This window comes from Ixodes scapularis, unplaced genomic scaffold (genome assembly GCF_016920785.2).
Source record: "Ixodes scapularis isolate PalLabHiFi unplaced genomic scaffold, ASM1692078v2 PGA_scaffold13__105_contigs__length_92229423, whole genome shotgun sequence".
NCBI lineage: Eukaryota > Metazoa > Arthropoda > Arachnida > Ixodida > Ixodidae > Ixodes > Ixodes scapularis.
Window position 1 is genome coordinate 44,049,016 of NW_024609839.1, and position 23,391 is coordinate 44,072,406.

Consider the following 23,391-nt stretch of genomic DNA (forward strand, 5'->3'; position numbering starts at 1 on the left):
GTTCAACAGAGACAGCTCTACTTGATCAAAAAGAATTTATTTTAGAAAATTCTGAAAGCAAAAATTGAGTTCTAGGGGTGTTCTTAGATTTCACAAAAGCATTACTGTCTTAATTATGAGCTATTATTTTAAGAGCTTGAAGTTCACGGCATTCGTGGACATATCGTACTGCTTTTACAGTCACACCTACGACCATCGCCAGCAATATGTTAACATAAACGGTCATTCTCCCACTCTGTGATCTATTACATCAGGCGTTCCACAAGGGGACCATTTCTTTTTAATTTGTACATTAATATTATAAGCAACATAAATACTAAGGCGAAATTTGTAATTTATGCTGATGATACTTCTATATTTTTTATGCCAAAACCTGTGGAGAATTGTTACGGCGAACTTTACTTTATTAAGTAAAAAAGGCTGGGGGGATGGCAACTTACAGACAGTTAATATTAATAATACAAAAGCAGTCATTTTTCGACCAAAAAATAAGTCGATCTGTGGTTATACCGAAGATTCTCCGCTTTGACTGGGCTCCCATCGAAATCGTTTGTTGGTTCAAAACTCTTGGAGTGTTTTTTAGTGAGACAGTGAGCTGGGATAATCATATAAACTATATTGTACCAAAGCTTTGCTCGGGTAGTGGGAATCGTAAATCGCTACCGATCTGTTTCACCAACGAGCGTTAATTGTTGCTCTATAGATCACTATCATATTCCCATTTAACGCATTGTCTTCTAGTTTGGGGAGCATCCACAATGACTAGTATAAAAAAAAACTTTTTCTGGAGAAAAATATATTGAGAGGGATATCTAATTTCACTTATGACTAATTTTTCCGATTTATGTAAGAACTGTAAAATAATTGAAATTTTTAAATTATATCAGTACAGACTCGGTACTAGTTTTAAAAGTGAAAAAAGGGGCTTGTGTTTTCTGGAAAGACTTGCGTCGTTAAGGAAAATTTCCCCGCATTATTCTAGCCGCAACGCAGAGAAATGGAGGATGGTCACGCAGCGAACAAAGTATGGCTATCAAATGTTAAATTTCACACTCCCACATTTACTAAATAGTCTTTGCACGACAATATTGATTTTGATCGTCTAACTTCCAAAAACCTGCGCTTATATTTTTGTACGAGATTCTATGTTTTGCACTTGGGTGTACCTTGGTTTTTTACAAATGTCAACCGTAGATGTGCCACGGCTTCATTGCATACTTTGTTGTTGTTGTTTTTGTTTGTATTTTTCCGCATGCTTGCTGCTGACCAGTGTAAGGGGCCCGAGGACCTACTGCAGCTTTTTTTCTTTTGGGCCTTCCCATCATTGGACGGAAATAAAAGTATCATTATTATTAATTCTGGAACACGGGGGAGCCATTCAACTCCACTGAAGTTGTGATGGACCACAGATACTACATCACACAGCACAGCAATTCCCGTCTCATTTACTGCATTGCAGGTTATTTCGCCGAAAAGCGCGTACGCTCGAGTTCTCTCCAGCCATGCAGGTCACTTTGCCTAGTTGGGAGAAAAAATGTGCCCGCGAACTTGCAATTTGGAGCGAGCATGCAGTGGAACCTTGGTGGGTTGTTGTGCCTGTCTGTTTTTTTGTATCTACCGATTCAAACTTTAAACGACAGACTGACTCATGCTTTCAACCAGGTGAAACTACGGGCGAAGGCGGGTGAAGATTTACCTGCCTTCGCTCGGCACCTGCCAGCTTACGCTCGGCAGGTGCCGAGCTTAAGCTGTAGTGAACATTCAGGGGCATTGACAAAGGCACAAGTTAATTTCTACTGCCTCACGAGAGTACATTTCTTTGTGAAAGGAATTAATCAAACTGCAAACGAAAAAAAGGCGAAAGAACTTGCGTGCTTGAGGCCCACCAGCCAAAGAGAAGTTCATGTACATATTGTAAATAAAAGTCATCTTTTAATTTTGATGTATATTTCCTGCAGGACAAAAAAGAAGAGTGTTTTGTAACTGTTTCAGGCCATGCGAGTGAGTGGACTGAGAGTCTGTGTATATTAGCTTTGGTAAGCAGAACCTCGGTTCTTCTAACTGGTAATGTATAATCTAAGTACTACCACATGCAAAAGCTCCTCACAGGAAATTGTCTTGTAAGTGGACAATAATTCGACGGGTGCAGGAGGGGGTACTGGAAGCTAACGCGCCTTTCCTAGCTCGACGTCTTCTGGCCAGTCCAAGGGAAAAATATGGACCCGCCCTGTGTTATTTAATCATTTGGGAAATAGCATCATGTTAGTTCATTAAAAGACTTCCACATGCACGCATACAATGTTTTACGCAGTACGCAGTCGAATTAATATACCTGCGAATGAATAAAAGCTGTCAGCATTCTCATCGGCAATCATTCCTACGCATGCTTTTTGTTCTAGCATATTTGAAGTAAATTTTGACTGTTGGCACCGATTAAAGCAATGCTCGCTATTTTGAAAACAAAATCGTCCTGCGAGTTTTCTCTCCGAGCAGCCTCGCCGCTTCGCGCTAATAAAGTAAACACTGCTGCACTTGCATTAAAAAAAAATTGCGACGTTAATAGCAATTATGAAAACTAAAAGCACTTACGAGTTGTGAATGCGAAGGCATGAATGTCGTTCTTCGCGCCGTGGTCGCTTCTGCTCTTCTCGGCGTATCTCGGCGAAGGCCGCAGCGCCATGCAGTGTGGCATGGCGTTCCTTGGAACTATGTCTCCCGTGAGCCAGTGGGAGGCTATCCATCAATTCGCTGCTACAGACTACAGGCTTCGCTCCATAAAACAGGGGAATTTAGGTTCCCTTCGGCGCGGCTTCAAAAGCTGATAACGTCGCTTCGATCCATGCGACAGTTAATGCTCTCGCATTAATACTCTAAATGTTAGGTAGGGCCGATGTAACCAAGAGCTACAAGACACACAAGCAATAGCAGACGCCATGCTTTCGCTCGCTGCGTCTTCCGAGACGTTTACAGCGCCCCTCTTCAAGGCGCCACCATGCGTCATCCACGCGGACCAGGACCAAGCCTTGGCCTTCGCTTTACACAACACCTCATGTAGAATATCGTAACTGCAGTTATTGCCCGCCGCGTTTCTACATATGACGGTTTGCTTGACATATAAAAAAATAAAACTGCCAACATTATTTTTTATGTATCAAGATATATAGGTAAAACAGTGCATATTAAAGTATCTTTTGACTCCCGGCACTAAATCAATATTGTGTCGTTTTTAACACCTATCTGGAGATACAAAAAAAAAAAAAAAAAACTCAGACTGTCTGGCAGGTTTTTTTGTGGAATATTTAATTAAAAATTACAACGATACAATATGCACATATATAAAATCGTTCTCTTGTAGATTGTTGGACAATTAAAAAAATCTCAATTTTATGCAGTAGTTTAAAGACACTCTTTAATTCAACCCAATGTTGAGATGAGGCTTTTTTTTAATCAACAGACGTCTACTATTTTAACGATTCCTTGCGTAAACACATGTGGATTTTTTTTAATAGTAGCTATTACGGCAAACGGCTGCACACATGTAAAATCACTAGCTGGTTTCTAGACAGTTCCAAACTGACAGTTCCAAAAATGTTCTTTAAAGTAAATAGCTCTTTAAATCGAAGCTCTCTCATCACGATTGATGAAACTCTTTTCTTGAAAACGGGCATCTAACACTCAGACGCGTTCTTGCAGAAGATTACTAGTCGCGCGGGATTCAGTAGTCCCCGGCCCCGTTAAACCCAAACCCCGAAGCTTAAAAAAAACACATTAATTTACGTTTTTTCAAATTTTTTTTTTTAAACGTACAGCCCAGAGCAATCATCTCCCCAAACTCCTTGAGCAATCCAAATACCCACGCTCAGGCGCGTAGTGGTAAAGCTTGAACCGCTTCACTCACTCGACGGGCGTGCTGTCAGGCACGCAGTTAGTGTGATTTGAGAGTGTTTCCAAGGGCTCGAGCGGGTCACGTGGATTATATACCGTCATTTCAAACAAAGAGGTACAAGGCGGAGGTGAAAGCATCGGACAAATAACCTACCTTTCCCCTCCCCCCCTCCCTCCCCTTTCCAAAAAAACAAAAACAATTTTTTACCGTTTTTTTTTTTGTTTTTTTTTTTTCGCAGAAATAAACATTGCATTACCGAACGCTCGGGCTCCTCCCATGTGTACCATTACCGAACGCTCGGGCTCCTCCCATGTGTACCATTACCTCCTCCCATGTGTACCATTACCTACCTGTCCGAACCAGGTGCCAAAGTTTCAAAACTAAACCGTTATCTTATTCGAAAGCTACGAAGGTTGTTATTTATTTATTTATTTTTAATAGGAAAACTTCTTGGTAACTTGCGCCATTCAGTTCCATGTATTCCAGGACTCTCCGACGGGCCCCGTTTTTCTTCCGACAATTTCAGCAAGTCGCGTATAACTTTTGAATAAGATAATGGTTCGTGTGTAACTCTGCCATCTGGTTTGGACCACTCGCGCCACATCTGTGCCGGGAATGAGCGGTTAGCAAGCCTTTTTCTCTTCTTTTACATCTTGTACTTTACTGGGAGCACACCTTTTATTCGCATTGTAGCAACAGGAAATCTTTCCTTGGGGACTGCACGCTTCCGAAAGAACGCAAGCGCATCGCGCTGTTCGACTGTTTTCGCACTTTCCCGTTGCGTCGAAGGAGACGGCTGCCGCCGGCGGCGCACCGAGATACCGGAATTGCCAAGACAGCAGAGACGACTGTCTCCGCCGTTCACGACGATAGACGCCGGCAGCCACCCCTCACGATTAAGGGCCTTACTCCCAATTCAAAAGGGGGAAAACACTCGAGGCTGCCGACGTCCAGCCGTTCCTATACCATGCAAAGTCTGTCAACACTACGGCCATCGGACTCGCGCCGCTTAAGGTGCTCATTATGCTCCGTTTAAGTCCGACCTCAGTCAACACTTCCATCCTACCAGGCCAATCAAACAACGTCAAAAGTGCTTCGTCGCGGCGCTCCTTGCGTCTGCAATCACCGGCTACACCAATTACGCACCGGAGAAAAAAAAAAGAACAAGCGCAAGATCGACGAAATCACTCACGTGCCTTAGTGGTTTAGTCGCTAACCTCCTCACCAAGCGAGAGCGCGCGCATGCGCATCTCCAGCGCGTTTCCATTCCCGTGTGCGCAAGAAATACCCGCCATATATAAACCGGGAGCGCTCTCCGTGGTCCGAGTCGCTCCTTCTCTCACATCTAGGCTTTCTGCACACGGTTAATGGGAGCGACGGCCAGGAGATCTCGAGCAGTACACGTGGCGCGAGCGAACCCGCGCAGAGTCGTTTGTCAAGCTCAATGTCAGTTAAAGCAGGCTCCGGCGGCGACAGCGTGGACGGCATGAATCGTGGCTTCTTGATCTCGACCGCCGCAGTTCCCTACTTGCGACAGATAAGAGGTGGATCCTTAGGCGCCGCTGAATTGGGCTTTCGAGCGTAAGTAAGCGGCTGGCGTATTTTCCGTCCTCGTGCGTGGGAGGGAGAGATGGAGAGGGGGGGGGGGGGGGGGGGGGGAGTGACACCCTGGAAGCACCATCACCTAGGGTTATCTAGGAGGTGTTGCCACGAAGAGGCAAGGATGGGGAGAGGAAAGGAAGGGGAAGGGATGAGAGGGATGGGGAGAGAAAATGAGGGGGAATGAAGGAGAGGAATGGGGCGAGGTAATTGGTGTGTTAATGTGACGTGTATTTTCCCGCGAAAGTTTTGCGAAGAAACTGAATGCTGTACAAGTGATGGGACGTCAGGTCACGTGACGTCGATTTTTCCCGCTAAATCTAGTGGGGAAAAGGGATTAGTGTCTAAGTCACCTGACGGGGATTTTCCCGCTAGATATAGCGGGTAGCTGAATAGGTGTATAGGTCGCGTGACGACAATTGTCCGCTAAATTTAGCGGGGAAACTGAATTGATGATTTGGCTTAAGACGTGAATTTTCTTTCTAAATTTAACGGGGAAACTGAGTTCACGTGTAGGTTACGTGCCGTCAATTTACACAAGGTATATAAGTCACGTGAGGTGAAGTGATGCCGCTTTTTCCGCTCAATTTAGCGGAAAACGCATGGGCAGACGGACAGAATTTTGGGACCTGGGGGTGGGGGGGGGGGGGGGGGGGGAGGGGGAGCGTTAAAAAGCATTTCATGCTTCAATACAATATCGCTTGAGCTCGCCGACACCGTATATCAAGCTAAGGAAGTCGAGTTTTCGAATCGCCGCAATCGTCCGTTGAGCCCGTCCTGCACAAGGCACGAAAATGGCAGTGCCCACAAGGTAATCGCGAAATAGACTGCCGAGATTTTAATGGCGCTTTTACACTTGCAGATGCGCGGGTGGGTCCCCACAGTCGTAAAATGGAATTTGGAGCCAGGTGGCAAAATCGACCGGTCGCTGGCGGAAAATCAGGACGAGTCCTGGACCCATATCTCCAGATTTTCCGCCAGCGACGAGTCGATTTCGCCACCCGGCACAAAAATCAAATTTCCGTCTGCTCAAATCCAGCCCCCCCCCCCCCCCACACACACACACACACACAAAAGACGCATGTGTAAACGCGCCGAAATGGTGGGTCTACACTTGCAAATTTGCGGGCGGATCTGCGTCGGAGGCGAGCGGGTTTTGGAGCCGGGTGGTGAAATCCGCTCGTAACCGGCGGAAAATATGGATTCGCCCGGGACCCATATCTCTACTTTCCGCCAGCGGAAAGTACAGATATGGGTCCCGGGAAGTAGAGATATGGGTCAGCGCGCGCGCGCATGCTGGGGCGAGTTTGGACTTGCAGGTCTGCTACAAAAATGGCTGGTCCAAGTAAACGGGGGAAAATTAAAGGGAGATCTATTCGTGGATTATTAGTGAATCCGTTAGTATGACCCTTAAAGAACGCTATCGCTGACCCCGTAGTGAAGCCAAAAGAAGCAGCGAAAAATAGAGGAGGTAAAAGAGAAAGCGAAAAGAGCAAAGTGAAGAGGTCAGCGTTGACCATAATAATTACTGGAATAGGGGAACAAAGTGGACAAAGGACAAATGAATCTCCGCACACAGTTAGGTAGCCGGTGCACATGGTCAGCTAGCTGTGTTTGAAGATTTCTGTTTGTTCCCCTTTTCCAGAGAGTATCATCGTCATTCTTGCTCAGCTCGTTTGCACCTTGGCATTAAATGCATTATCACAAAAAGGTCAGCGTTAGCGTCTCCCAAAAGGGGACGTGTATGGAATTTCCCAAGCGTCATGCTAAAGCATTCTCTAAGAATCCACCAACGGATCTTCCTCTTCTTTTGCGTGTGCGTGTGTTTGCGCGTGTGCGTGTGTGCGCGTGTGTGTGCGTGTGTTAGCGCGTGTGTGTGCGAGTGTGTATGTATGTGTGTGCGAGTGTGCATGTATGTGTGTGCGAATGTGCATGTATGTGTGTGCGAGTGTGCATGTATGTGTGTGCAAGTGTGCATGTATGTGTGTATGTGCGTGCATGTGTGCGCGTGCGTGCGTGCGTGTGCGTGTTTTAAGGCGTCGCCGCAGATGCGGTACCATCGGGACCACCGACTCGGACCACCAATGTCCCTTTTATGTCCACCGTTTCGAAGTAATAAAAATATACAGGACTTCTCTCTTGATTGTTATATTTACTTTATAATTATGTCCTTTATTTAGAGATCACAAGAAAATGTCTAGATGTCGGGAACAGTCTGCCACTGACTGGCGTCTGGTAATCGGCGCTGTAGATGGCTAAACTACATGCCGTTTGAGAGCTAACTCTGGGTCTTTAATGTGCATCATGAAGGACTGATAGCACGATCACACTCTAATACGGAGCGCATCCAGTCGGGGATTAAATAGGGTTTGTGGCGTGGAGGAAGCCGTTGCCTGATGCTGATGGGGAATATAGAGGGGTACTACAACGAACTTCTAGCGCCTATTTTAATATCTAAATATCAGCCACGTTCTGGCCACACCGCAGTGACACCAATTCTTTGCTCGAAAAGACACCAAAACGGATTTCAAACTAAGAAACCGAATACGTTACGTCAAACTACCCATAAAGGCAGCGCCGAACTGCGGAAGTACGGCGGCAAGCTGCGTACACTCAAGCCTTGTCCTAACTTTGCCGAACCGGAGGCGGGGAGCTGGCATCCCTAATGGCCAGTTTGTAACGTGTTGACACGACCAAGCGGCGAAGCTTCTAACCACGCCAGCTTCCCCGTAACTGTGCCCTTGGAGGTAATCCTGACGTCAAGAACGCGTTGGAGGCATCGGATCCACCGAGACGAATCACGCTCTCCGATGGCTGCTTTTTTAACGCTTGTTGGAATCGGCCGTTTGGAATAAAAAAAATATAGCCATTCGTTTGAAATACAAACGTGCAATTGTCATTAGCACATTCCATTGATCATGTTTAACTCATTTCTGAACATACGAGGTGTATTTCAATATTCATTTCAGTGTCCCTTTAAAGAGCCACTAAGGTGGATTCTGAGATCTTCTATTTATGCGGATAGCCCAGTCTACGACCTATAAGTATCCTAGAAAACCCAATATTACTCTTGAGCGGCGGATTTTTATATTAAAAATCTTATCAAAGATCGTGACACGCCCCTCTTTCTGCTCCTTAGAGCAGACACCATGGGGTGCCGTCGGACGGCGTTTTCAGTCAATACTTGCTGTACTACTACTTTTATCACCCAAAGATTTTCCATTATTGCCGAAATATAATGCACAATGCGCTTAATAAGAACAATATTAGCAACTTTCGGAGTCTCCGCGCAATTAACTAATTTCATTGGTCAATTTTATAGAGGTAATCGAAACCCAAAAATCCCCCCGCCCCCACACGCACACACCCCGGAAGAGAAAATAGTGCCCGTGTATTTGTGAGTTTACTAGGACGTCTTGCCATCTAAAACTGGCCATTTTTATTGACTAAAGCCCGTAAAATACTACTCCGCCAAAACAAGCTTCTACAAAAAAGCACTTGAACTTCCGTTTAAGCCAGTGCAGTAGGGCTAACTGCGGGTTGTGGACACACATCTTGCAGTAGATACAGTATAATTGCGATTTGTTACATTGTTTATTCAATCAAAGCAAAAGTCCAATACTTAGTTTCCGAAAGTAGGCAGACGAATTCCCACAGAGGAAAGTCCGTCTGCCTTGAAATTAAATCTGGTGTTGTAGTCGTGGTCGTTAATGTGGATTACAGAACAATGATAGCACGACCGCACGCATGTACGATGCTCATCCAGTTGCAGGCAAGTCCAATTTGGAAACTTGTAAGCATTCGATTTCGTCGGTCTCGACCGCTTACTGTCCCCAGTTTAAGAAACATGCTGCGGACACAAACTATGCACATATATCCTCAACTTCCTCAAGAACCGCACAGCCAGCTTTAGTGTAGCTGATGAGACGTCCCTCTTCACGCTTACATGCGGCACCCCACAAGGGGCTGTGCTTTCCCCTAACCTATTTAATCTCGGTACGGCCCAGCTGGCCCGTCTCCTTCAACAAATCCCCATCTGTCAAACAACTTCTACGCGGACGATCTCACCCTCTGGCGCACCTACGGGTCACCTGAGGAAATGGAGTCATCTCTGCAGCAGGTACTGGACATCATAAGCAGGTACTGGACATCATAAGCAGGTACTGGACATCATCCCTCGCACAAGCAAGCCTTCAAGCTGTCCAGAAAAATCTGAACTGCTTCTTCTTGCACATGCCCAGTATCAACGCTCTGTTAATCGTCACATATCTCTACACATCAGCCACACCCCATCTCGAGAGTCTAATGTAAATTTCTAGGCATATATTTACAGGAGAGGACACACCATGCAAATGTCAATAGGTAGTAACGTTAGACACAACCTTGATCAATTTTCCCCTAAACCATTGGACACCCTCACCCCTCACGGATTTCCCCATTACTGCATCTCCCACAGAAAAGGTGCGATCAGTACCACGTCGTTTATTCGAGCTCTTCTCTATGCTCTCCATTTTGGTTTGCATTGCTCGTGTCATGTTTGGTTTCAAAATAGATAACCTCGTTCGCAGTTTTCTTCCGAGGAAAAGGTCACTGGGAGTTTTGTCCGTAGAAGAATACGGTGTCATTCCGTATGAAAAAAAAAAATTGGCAATCTTGTGCTGCATGCTTATTGTGCACTCATTCTTTTGGTCTGCTAACAACGAGTTTAACAGAGCCTTCTTTACAGCCTGAACTATCGTTCAGAGGCCCCTATTTGATTGCGGGTGGTATGGTGGCGTTAGCATGTGCTTGACTCCGTTCTTACGAAGGAATTCTTGAAACTCGGGACAAGCAAATTGTGGACCATTGTCTGTCACAGCTTCGACCGGTAGTCCATAGGACGCAAACACCGACCATTCATCCTTTACCGTCTTTTGAGTTGTTGTACTAGACACGAGTTTGACTTCAACTCACTTGGAATGCGAGTCAACCATAGCCAGAAAAGTCTTTCCGTCTTTTTCGGCGAAGTCCAGGTGGACGCGTTCCCAATTGTTGGGACACTGCAACCACGGTTATAACGGTGCTGCTGGTACTGAAGTGCGGACACCGTCACAGATATCACACTCTCTGACAAGCTCTTCAAGCCCTTTCTAAATGTTAGGCCACCGCACGATCCCCCGAGCAAGCATTTTCATCTTGTTCATTCCTGAATGTTCTTCGTGCAGAAGATCCAGGACGCTTCTCTTCAAGGAACTTGGAATAACCACGCGGTTGTTCCATAGGAGTCAATTCATGTCCAATGATAGTTCGTACCGTCTGATAAATTACCGTTCCAGTTCTTTGTCAACAACTTTGGGCCAACCATGCCAAGTCCTCTCGCGAACTTGCCTTAGCTGATCGTCTTTCTCAGTTTCTTTTGCGACATCTTCAACTGTTAGCGGCATGTGAGGAACGGGCGAGAAATAATGAACCGCTTCCTGCGTCCGCGGACATAGCAACGGTAACCTGGACAGCCTGTCTGCATTTCCAATGCAACCACCCTTTTGATACTGGATGGTGTACAGGTAACTGCCAAGTAAGTTGGACCAGCGGTGGTATTCTTGCTGTGGCTATGGAGCTAGTGCTTTTTCGCATCGAAAATGTGCGTGAGCGGTTGGTGGTCTGTTACGATGGTAAACAGACGCCATACAAATACTTGTGAAATTTCTGTATGCCATACACGATGGACCTTTTCCACATACCGACGGCACCAGGCGGTGGCTGCACGAACTAAAAATCAAGGAAGCGACCTACCTGCGCTACCAATCGATAATGGGAGCTACGCTACCAGTTCCTTCGCTCTCTGAGCAGCGGCGCCTGCCCAACGCGACTTGAAAGACGGGCACCCGTGGCGTCCACCCAAACGTCGTGTTTTCCTTTCCGTCGACGTTCTTTTTTTGTGTAACACAATTATATATATGCTGCAGTTACGTGTTCTACTCGCTGATATACAGCCTCCTTCCAAATTTTCTCGATCTTTCGTTCCGACTTCCGCCGCTTGGCATCGGGCGCTCGCGCGTGCGCAGAACGCTTCTCGGAAAAGGTCCATTGCCAGCGCCTCTCTTTCGATCTGAGCGTAGTTCCGCTCAGCGGCCCTTAACGTTCTAGATGCATAAAGGTACGTTTATACTCCAACGTAACGTCGACTGGCGCGGCGTAGCGCAGAGCGCACAGATTCTGATTGGACGCAGATATCGAGTTCCTGGTTGCCGGCCAATGAAAGGCGCGCGTTCTGCGCTACGCTGCGTTCACTGCGCTCAACGTCGGAGTATAAACGGCCCTTAAGGCACTGGCCTTTTTTCTCCGTTGATCACATGAGAGATAACAGCACCCTCAATGTAAGATGACGCAACGCACGTCAATTCGAGCAGTTTCGCTGCGTCATAGAGCTCCAGAACAGCATTTCTGCACAGTAGCTATTTGCAACACTCAAAACGTTCTTTACACTCCTGCGTCCAGTTCCATGCGTTTCCCTTTCTGAGCCGTTTGTGCATCGGTTCCAGTGTTGAGGCAAAGTACGGCAAAAACTTTGCGTAAAAGTTCAGTAAGCCTAAGAAAGCCCTCAACTCTTTCTCGTTTTGCGGCTCTGGCGTTTTCAACACCGCTTCCACCTTTTCTTTTGTTGGCTGCAGTTCATTGTTGCTTATTTCGTGTCCAAGATACAGGATACCTTTCTGAAAGACTTTACGCTTCCTCGGGTTTACACGGATTCCATGCTTGCGTAGCCGTTCCAAAACACGCTCGGTGTTTTTTGCGCGTTCCTCGTGTGTTGTACAGGAAATTAAAACATCATCGAGGTAGCAAGTAGTGCTTGGCGTTTCTTTAAGAATCTGATCTTTCACTGGCTGAAACAATGCAGGCGCACTTGCCACGCCGTAGGGAAGTCGTCGGAACCGGTATAACCCGAGGTGGGTATATTCCGTTCGAAGCTCTTGCGAGTGCTGCTCGAGCTCTAGTTGCAAGTAAGCTTTTAACAAGTCAAAGACAGTGAAGACTGCTACTGCCGCAAAAATGTCTTCAGGCAATGGAAGCGGAAAGTGATCTACCTTCAAATGTGGATTCACTGTGACACGATAATCACCACAGAGTCTCACTGTCTTGTCTTCCTTCGGAGCAACGACTAAGGGTGTTTCCAATCGCTGTGTTGGATTCGGCAGATTATACCGTTCTCTTCCAAGGATTTTAGTTATTTCTCTACGCTTAAGGGGGCTTGGCACTGGAAGGATGTTCAGCTCACCCTTATGTTTTCTGCAGATATTGTCACGGGTGGTGAGTCGTGACCAATAAACAAGAAATAAACAGAAATAAATAAACGTTTAATGTGGCGAACTTGTGCCAAAAATAGAGGAGGAAACAGAAGAAAGCAGAGCGTCGCGGGCGTCGAAGTCGGCGTGTCAGCAGAATCGAGCGCTGGGGCGAGACTGACTCGACAAGGTCGCGGGCGGCCTCTTATCTAGAGTGAGTCAGTATCTCGAAGATTCGGCGGAGAAGGTTCGAGCGTAGCGCGCTCGGGGCGAGAATGAACAAGCACTTTCTAGAACAAAAACAGGGATGAACGATAGTTATGTCCGCAGCAAGAGTGAACGAGAACTTTCTACAAGTCCGTGACCCTGCGCGCGGCAATATGCCTTTTCACTGTGGAAGCGTGCTTTTCGCCTTCACCATCGGAAGCCATGCCGATGTCTTCACCAGCTTCGACAGTTGACCGGGAAAGCAATTTCCCGGATTTCCATCGACTTCGCTTTCAGCAGCTCGGCATCTGGCAGCAATGTACGACTGACGCAAGAGGATGGCTACAAGAGCAACAACCGTTCTCGCATCACTCGGGGCTTGGCACTGGAAAGATGTTCAGCTCACCCTTATGTTTTCTGCAGATATGCCTTTTCACCGTGGAAGCGTTCTTTTCGCCTTCACCTTCGGAAGCCATGCCGATGTCGTCACCAGCTCCGACAACGGACCGGGAAAACAATTGCCCGGATTTCCATAGACTCCGGTTTCAGCAGCTCGGCATCTGGCAACAAGGGACGACTGACGCAAAAGGATGGCTACAAGAGCAACAACCGCCGTCGCATCACTCGGGGCTTGTCACTAGAAGGATGTTCATCTCACCCTTATGTTTTCTGCAGGTTAGTTACTTATGTTCAACATACCGATTTAGGAAAGTTATTGTTTGAGGTCCCATGCCCCATGGTCTTCCACACTGTACTGTTTTGTGCTTCATAATCCATCGAGTGTTTTTTGCTGTTATTCAATCACTTTTAATGAGTGCTGGTAATAATGAAGCCAATCCCGGCCCCGACGGGGTTGAAACGTCATCTGTTGCTACCTCGAGTAGGGTACCAGGAGCAGACAGTGAAGTCATTGTTTTTTTGACTAGACGAGGAGTCGGGCAGAAGAAGCTTCTGCAGGTCCTTCACGACATTCGGTTAAAACAATAGAAAGCTGCGCTCACCGCGATTGACACAAGGATGGCTAAAATAGAACAGGAACTAGTGATGGTGCATGAGCTAAAGACTGACGTGGAACAACTTAAAGTTGTTGCCAGGAAAGTTCGGCACTTACGACCGAAATTTCCAGATCTCAAGATGACCTCGAGAATAAACTCCGACGAAATAATTTGCCCTTTTTTGGCTTGGCCGATAAGCCAACAGAAACATGGCATGAGTCTGAACTTGCAGTACTGAAGCTCGTTTCTGCGTCCCTGCAAGTAACATTAGAGCCGAGTTCGATCGACAGGGCGCACCGTTTAGGTAAATTCCAAATTGAAAGCAAAGGCCGGTTATAGTGTGCTTCAGCCAGTTCAAAGTAAAAGAAGCGATTCTTTTAAGTGCTCTTAAACTAAAAGGACAAACAGTTTCTATCAGCGAGGACTACTCCCAAAAAGTAGTCCACGCTCGAAAGCACCCGATTGAGTATGCAAAAAAATACGAATGCCACGTTCAGGCTGCGCTTCGATAAGATGTTTGTGGGGACAAGTGGTTTATTGATGATGATGTCAGCAACAGTGTAATGGAGTGTACGCGATGACAGACCAAACCTGCATCTTATCCATCTCGGTCTTCTGACTGTCATCGAAATAAAACGATATCTCTACATTCTTCCTCTAATTTTTCGTTTTTGCTGTGTAATTTTCCTAGTATCTTGTCTAAACAAGATGACGTTTGTTCAGTCATTGGCACGTGTAGTCCGCATATAATTTTTGGAACCGAAACTTGGTTATCAGAGGACATGGATAATGAGGAGCTGGCTTTTTCTGGCGAATATATATCTTCCGTAAAGACAGAATTCATTCGAGAGGCGGCGGTGTCATGATCGCAGTAAAAAATGTCCTCTCATCTGACATCCTCAAAATCTCAACTGAACTTGAGATAATTTAGGTTCGTGTCAAATTAGTAAAAAAAAAAAAAAGTCAAATTTGGGGGTTTTACGTGCCAAACCAATGACGGGCATCTGGCACGCCCCAGCGGAGGACTGAGGATTAATTTTGACCACCTGGGGATCTTTTGACGTGCAACCGAAAGCTCGGTTACACGGCGCCTCCTCCGCAATAGGCCTCCGTCAGATTGCGGGCACCTCGGCCGGGATTCGAACCCGCCACATGTGGGTGTGGAACTAGTATGCTCCTACATTATCACTGGAGTGTGTTATCGACGACCGTCATTCTCTGGGCAGTTCAGTGATAAACTTAACGAGTTCGTAAACTCTGTAGTCGGTAGTTATCCCAGATGCCCAGTAGTGTTGGCCGGAGACTAACTATCCAGGGATCAACTGGAGTGGCTGTTCGCTTCGCGCAGGCTGCCGTGATTCATCCGAGTGCCGAGAGTTTTCGGCAGTCACTCAGTCGTACAACCTTACTCAAATTGTTTTAAATCCTACACGAGATGATTCTGTTCTTGATTTGCTCTTTTCATCACACCCTGTATGTACTTCTGCTTGCCATATATTAAAAACCATTAGCGACCATAATGCTGTTCTTGCCAACTCTACATCCTCTCCGGCTAAGCGAAATATCATTAGAAAAATATTCCTAAACGTTTCCAAGATGGACCCCAATAAACTGCAACGCTCTTTTGATTCTTTCTTAAGCGAGTACCCACAATTCTCTGACACTCGTTCTGTATCTGAGAACTGGACGCTACTGAAGGATAAAATAACCGAAATTGTTAAGGAGTGTGTTCCGGTGGTTTTTATTAATAAAAACTTAGAGTCCTTGGTTTAAGAACTACCATAAAAAAACCTTTTAAACAGAAAAAAACGTGTTTTTTGTGTTTTTTGTTAAGTCAAGAGGCACTCCCGACTTGTGGTCTAAATATAACGAAAGCGTAAAAACTGAAAAGTTAGAGATAAAGAAGAGTAGATTCAAATTTTTGAATCGCGACCTGGCTAACATGTAACTTACCAATGCAAGGAAGTTCTGGCAAGCGGTCTCGCCTAGCAAGCATAACCCCTCACCCATTCTCCACAACAGTAGTGGAACCATTTTGTCACGTCATGACTCATCAACCATATTTAACTCGTTCTTTAGTTCTGTGTTAACGGACGAGTCATTTCCATTACCGCAGACGTTGTGCCGTGCCAGCACGAGCATGGATGACATAACATTTACACCACACGGAGTAGTAAACGTCATCGAACGTTTGCGTGCAAATTCGGCTTGCGGGGACGGTAACATCACCTCCAATGTTCTCAAAATAACCAAAGAAAAATTTTCAATTATTTTGTGCCGCCTTTTTCAATCTTCGCTTGATTTGTCCGAATTACCCCTCGATTGGAAAGTTGCAAAAGTCATCCCTGTACATAAGCATGGAAACCGCAACGACCCTTCACATTACAGACCCATCTCTCTGACGGGCATTCCATGTAAAATATTCGAACATGTCATCTACTCTCAAGTCATTGATTATCTTAACAACTTTAGCTATCTTCACCCTCGCCAACACGGCTTTCGCAAACATCTTTCTTGTGGTACTCAGTTATTTGAATTCGTAACAAAAACACACAGGAGCGTGTTTTTTTGTGGGTGTTTTCTTCGTTGGGTCCTTTTCAATAAATATTCAGTTGTCAGTTCAGCGCTCGTCCTGTGTACTCCTTTTCCTCCCGTCCTTGTCGTTTGCGCGCTGTTTCCATTATTTCTAAGCATGAACCAACTCGCCCACATCGCTACTCTGATTCAGTTCATCTCTTCTACGGTGGGCCCTTTTACTTGTTTCAACGGAGACCACAGCCACATCAGCATTTGTGTCAACCTCATCGCTACGTCGACTTGCCGAGCCCGCTACCTCTCGTTCTGCATCAAGAATGGAATGCTGCCAGCTGAGGGGGGGGGCATTTTCGGGTGTCTTCAACCTTCCAGCGGTCATGCCAAACGCGTCCTCAGGGTTCTGAGGTCCGAGAACTGGAGGCAGGTACGGCTTCTGCACGACTATTTGAAGGTTTTGTGTTTGCGCGATGGTGCTTCACCATCGGGACTCCGTAAACATCGAGAGCATCTGCAGCTGGTTAACCAGGTGACAGAATTTGTGTGGCAAAGAGTTAGATATGGCATGCCAAAGAAGACCCGAGCGCCAGTCCCACGCCAGGGCGGCTTGACGGTTTTGGGAGATGTTCAGCTTCCCGAGGATGTGTCCAGAATTCTCGAAAAGGGACCTAAGTACAGTGTGGAACCGCGTTTGAAACCGCATGAACAGTTAGCTGTCGTGCGTAGAATATCAGAAAGGGCTGAAATTGAAGAAAGGGAAAGATGTGTTTTGGAGGGTGTTGACTGTTTGTTACGTTGTGCCAGTAACACGTCGCCAGTGCCAGGTGGGAGGACTTTGAAAAATGTTGTTTCGTTTTTCCAAGAAAACAAGCTTGGTTTGCTTCAGGCGGACAAGGAGGGGGGGTTTGTTGTGCTCCCACAGGACATGTTAACGTCCAAGTCGAGCGCTGCAATTCAAAAACACTTTAAACTGACCTCCCTTGATCCCAAGAAAGTCAAGAGTGCTGCGCTGAAGTTGTGTAATAGTCTCGAGTTGTCTACTTTAGAGAAAAACATTGGGAAAAGCAAGGCAGGGCACCTGGAAGTTTTCTTTTCTGTGAAAACTCACAAGTTGGGGCTGCCCTTCAGAACCATTGTTACGGAGAGGGGTGCTTGGCAGAAACTGGTAAGCCAGTACCTTCAGAAACACTTAGGTGCCCTGGAACTTTTTGACCCGTTTTTAGTGCGCAATTCACAGGCGGTTGTGGAGTATCTTAGCAATGGCGTACGCGCAGATGCAGCAGCGTTTTCCATTGATGTCGAGGATTTGTTTTATTCCGTACCCCATGAGCGCCTCTTTGCTTCGGTGCGTGAGTGTATCGATAGAAACGGGGTGATTCCATTTCAGAACGCAAGTGGGGTGGGGGTTGATGGCTTTCTGGAACTGTTGGAGTTTTATTTACAATCGACGTTTGTCCTGTTTGACGGTGGTTACTATTTGCAGAACGAAGGAATATGTATAGGCTCAAGTGTAGCGCCCATTCTCTGCGACATTTATTTGGCCATGTGCGATCGAGCTATTGTAGAAAATTTGGACGGAAACGGCGTTAGGAAAGTGTTCAGATATGTGGACGATTACCTCGTGCTCACTAAATCGTCTGGGGGGGGGGGGGGGGGGGGGTCCTCGAGGATCAGGTTGTCAAAAAGGTGATGGAAGTTTTTGCAAAAAACTCTGGGGGACTGAGGTTTACTCATGAACTCCAAGATGGGTTCTGCCTCCAGTATTTAGATTTAAAACTACAGTTCACAGGACGTCACGTATGTTGGGCCTACCATCCTCGTACGAAAAAGGGACTTCTGCCCTTCGACTCCGCCCACTCAAAGCTCGTCAAACGAAGCATAGCGTCTTCGTGTATGCAGGCTGCCCTTGATAAGTCCTGTCCCCATTCTATGGCAGAGAGCTTTGAACAGCAGACAGTGCGGCTTGCAGCAGGGGGATACCCTTCTTCTGTTTTGCTGGCGGTAGCGGAAACGCTGTTAAAGAAGATTAAGGGGGGACCTCATCAGCGGCTGGATAGACCTAGCAAGAGACCTCAGGTTATCCCGTATCAGCACAGAATTTCCCACAACCTGAAAAAGGTGGTGGGGAGGTTTGATGTCCCTGTCGTGTTTTCGGCGCCTCGTAAGCTGGCACACCTTTGTTCTAAAGTAGCCGAGAGGAGGGGGGGGGGTGGGAACCAATGCACTGTAAACCACAGAAAGAAGTACGTGGATTGTGCGATCGGAGTGGTGTACAGGATCCCGTTAAGCTGTGGAAGAGTTTACATCGGGCAAACGGGCTGTTGCATAAATGAAAGGGCACGCGAACATGACTGGTCGCTTAGTTCAACAGCAGGAGGGCATTTGCCCCTGCACTGCGGAACATGCGAATGTCATCCTGATTTCAATAAGATCACAATCATGGGGAGGGGAGCAGATAAAACAGCCAGGGAAATTTTAGAAGCGTATGGAATAAAGAAGGAGGGGGAACAGAACTGCGTGAGTCAAACTTCTGTGTATTTACATAAGAAGGAGATTACTTTCATGGACACGTGTTGATGGGAGTGTGTTTTTTTTTTGTGGGTGTTTTCTTCGTTGGGTCCTTTTCAATAAATATTCAGTTGTCAGTTCAGCGCTCGTCCTGTGTACTCCTTTTCCTCCCGTCCTTGTCGTTTGCGCGCTGTTTCCATTATTTCTAAGCCTGAACCAATTCGCCCACATCGCTACTCTGGTCCCGTCAATGACAGGCTAAGTGCAAAGGGCGACGGAAAAGAAGGATGGGGAGGAGTAAACACACGGAACGGTAGATGAAAAAGGAGAAAGCCTCCGCTCCCCTCTACCGTTCCGGAAGCTATGAGCCAATACAGCGCCACGTGATCTTCTAATTTGGCGGAGCGACCTGGATTGGCTCGGATTACTCACAGCGTCCACTGCGCTTAGACTGAAGGTGAAAGGGAGTATAGAAGCAGAATTTTCTGGGTCGGCTTTTGGAAAATTGTGTAGTACCGAGGTTTGTGCTAAGAAGGTAGGAAGGGAGTTACACAAAACGCGAAATCAACAAATGAAAATAAATTGGAAATCATTTACTTGCATGAAATAAAAAAAGGTGAAATGAGTCGCCCAGACATATCGCCCTGACTGCAGAGCACGGCTAACGGCCAATGAAACTACCGTCCACGGAAATCACCTCCACCGTCCGGAAAAGGCCCGTCGAGGGCATACGGAATTAATTCCTCGTCGATGATGTTGCAGTACGACGATGCGTTGAACCGCCCTTCGATTCGTACGAGGGGACCGAGGCCATCCTTGGTGATGACACCCCAGACGGCGACCGCGCACCGGCCACTTGAAAGCACAGTTTGAACGTAGCTTGGCAGGTATCTATGCAGAGAGTAAAAAAAGTGGCGTAAAAATGTGCACTCTACACGATCGTTGTTTGATACCTCTAATTAGATTAGAAAGCCCAAACATATTTATCGGTTATTAACTGGTATTAGGGACGTTCCCTCCGTTTTTTCCGACGAAGCCAAGCCACCGAGCCACCTGGGGCACTAGGGCTTGTTTACAAATCCTAGTTGGTTTGGCATTCCACGAGCATTCCGCAAATCTACAAGAGTTTCGCAAGATTTCTGTCTTCCAATCGGCTTCTATTCATGCGTGGCATATGCGAATGGTGCGGTACAGCATGTCTGCTTGAGTTTCAAGGGTCCTTGTGAACACTGCATTGTGTTTCTGAAGTGCGCATTTGTTTTATGATGTGCCGTGAGCAAGATAATTTTTTTTTTCGTTCGCCATCAAGCAATAAAAAATGGGGAGGAGGAGGGAAGAAAGAAAATCAAGACAACTCACAGTTGTGGAACAGCTAACATAACGCGCGCGCTTGGGTTTTAAAACGTGCTGAAATCACTTATTTTTAATATTGAAGCTGCTGGCAGAAACAATAGAGGAATAATATCAAAGGCAGCGACGATGATAGAAGTGATAATTCCGGTAACTGAGGTAAAGTAGTTTAGTGACTTGCCACAAACGTCTCTCGGCTGCTGTTTTTAGCATCATTATTTTATAACATCTGATTTTCTTCGAATTTCTGTAGGTTCAAGAGGTTGCTAGTCAGTCATACCTGCAATTCTACGGCCGCCAAACACGCCGCTTTTGGTCCCACCTATTGCAAAACGTGGACTCATCCGTGAAGATCACTTGGGACCAATCGTCCACGGTCCACTGCTGGAATTTCCGTGCGAAGTCCCGTCTTTGCTGACGCTGTCTCTCGGTGACATGCGGTTTTTGTGCTGCAACACGGCTCTCCAACCCTGCTTCCTTGAGTCGTCGACGTATCGTGTCGCACAAAATATCAAGACCAGCTCTTCACGAATTTCTCGCGCGTTTAGGAAAGGGTCGGCTACTGCTGCAGCTACAATTAACATGTCGTCTTCTTGCTCTGTGCATCTTCGGCGGCCAGAAAGCTTTGCGTCAGAGAGTCTTCCCTCATCATCGCGAAAAGCTTTAATAATTCTAGTTACCGCTGTTTTCGACCGTCCCGTACGGCGACAGATCTCCCGCTGTGGAACTCTCCGTGAAAAGTCGTGCAATCAACCTCCTTTCCTTGATTGGAACTTTGGGCGGCATTTTCTCAGAACTGAGAGCATAAGCAAAGCGAGTTGGTTTATATACGCTTTATTGCATGTTGGTATCCAATAACACGGCCCGGGTTTACAAGAAAAAGAAAGAGTGTCCAATAAAACCGCCCAGGTTTACGGAAAAAAAAAGAGAAAAACAATCACGATCACTGTCAAACACTGAAGAAAGTGCGTCATTGCCAATTTCAGGGCACGACCCGCAAGATCATGAATAAGAACAAAATAAACATTATTCGCTGCTCAACCCGTAGCCGAGATTCCAGCGAAATGTTATCTGGGCTTCTAAACTCGTCATGCACAAAGTTGGGGCCGAAGTTGACGGAGAGCACCGATGGGCTCATCACGACGATGACTTCGCGCTTTTTGCGCCGACGTCCAATGGGCGCGCTCCGCGAACTTTCGCGCTCATACTTTGTGTTTGACGAGTTTAGGGCCCTTAGAACGTGCACCGCGACGCGAAGAGGGTTCAAGCGAGCTTGGCTGCCCGTCGCGCCGGCTGAAGCAGACTCGCTGCACAGCGGTTGCGAAGCGGCATCTTGCGCCGGTCGCAGTAATCGGGAGCGCGTCGGACGGAAGCCAGGGAACGAGACAATCCTCTTAGTATGAAAGGCCGCGCACGCGCAATGCGCTGGTCTTGACACCAGGCAGCATGCCACGAGACGGCGCGGCAATGCAGTTTGGCTGGCGCTCCCATGTCCCGCAAAATTTTGCGGCGGACTGTAGGTTACTCGAACGTTGAAACACCCTTTCACTGGAATCGAACTTCCATTGTAATCTTTTTAGCCTTGCGTTGCTTTTTTTCACAGCGTTTGTTCCCAAACGTTTTACGAAATGCGCTTTCACTCATTGAAACAGCAGATCCTGTATCTACTTGCATTTCGACATGTTTGCCGTCAATCATTACGCTTACACAGTAGGCATTTGCCTTCGGTTTTGCGTTAACTTTAAACAATTCAGTTCCCTTAACGGCTTTCTTTACTGTTGTTACTGCTTTGATACTTGTTCTACAGATTATCGCAATGTTGCCAGGTTTTGAGCATTTGAAACACTTCCTCTTTAAGTGCGGACACACCTTTGAATTGTGTGCGCTATCACACCTAGTACAAGCGACACTTGTCTTTGAAGCCGGAAAGTTTTTTTTTACCTTGTCGCTGTGTGGACCTTCGCTGCCAGTTGACGTCGCCCTGGACACTGGTGCTAGCTGAGGGTTCTCCTGTTCGCCGAACCTCCTTGCTTTGGCCTTGCGCCGTCTCCATTCCCAAGGCAGAGCTGAAGGCCCGGTCAAAGGTGAGATCTTTATCGTTTGTCGCCAGCAACTTGCACCGGATTGCGTCATTCTGTAGTCCCCCGAAGAGACGGTCTCGAAGCGCCTCGTCTAGAAACGTGCCGAAGTTTCACGTAGCTGCCAGTTTCTTGATTTCCACCACAAAGTCACTAATGTTTTCATCTTCACGTTGATCCCTTCGGTAGAATTTGTATCGTTCCACTACCGCCGAACACCTGGGAGCGTAACGGTTCAGAAGGATCTTGACGATGTCGTCGTAGTTGGCTTCCACAGGCTTTTTCGGAAAGAGCAGATTCCGAAGCGTGATGAACGCCGCCTCCCCGATAAGCGTGAGAAATACTTGCTGTTATGTAGCCAGGTCAATCTTGTTTGCAGTTGCGAAAGCTTCAAAGCGTTCCACGTAGGCTTCGAAGTTGCCTTTCTCCGGAGAAAATTCCGGAAGGTGCCCCACGACGGACCTGGTTCTGCGTAGTCCTGTCTGAAGTCTTATCGTCCTCTTCCACGCTCACGGTTCTTCAGCAACCAGGCTTGCTGACCCACATCTCGTCGCGACTCTTAAGTTGTGGGAAGTCGGGACAGACGCCGGGGCAGCAGGGCTTACTGCTTTATTGCAACATGGTCAATCGCCAAGAACGAACAAGATGAAAGTGATCCCCACAGCAGCGGCGTTTTGCTCTTCTAGCCAGGGCAAAAAGCGATAACATATGGCGCGCATGCGTGGCGCGGTTTATCACTCAGAGATATGACAGTGCAAATGACCGACGCAACATTGATCGGCTCCAGATCACGTGGCCGCTTGTTCTGGCTGCGAGTTGAGGGAATGAACGCTGCTCGTTTTTCTTTAATTTTTTTCTGGGACTTCTATTGCGTGGGGTGAAAAACGAACTCGTGTTTCATAGGTCATTAACGTCAGGGATCCGTTTTAAGCGGTATTTGCGCAAAGAACAAAAATTGTTGCATCGACCCTTTA

The 23,391-nt window shown here is 46.8% G+C and overlaps 1 pseudogene; it reads right to left on the bottom strand.

The window, feature by feature from the left end:
- Nucleotides 1–22,233: 22,233 nt before the first annotated feature.
- LOC121046609 lies at nucleotides 22,234–23,136 on the bottom strand (annotated as a pseudogene).
- Nucleotides 23,137–23,391: the final 255 nt, after the last annotated feature.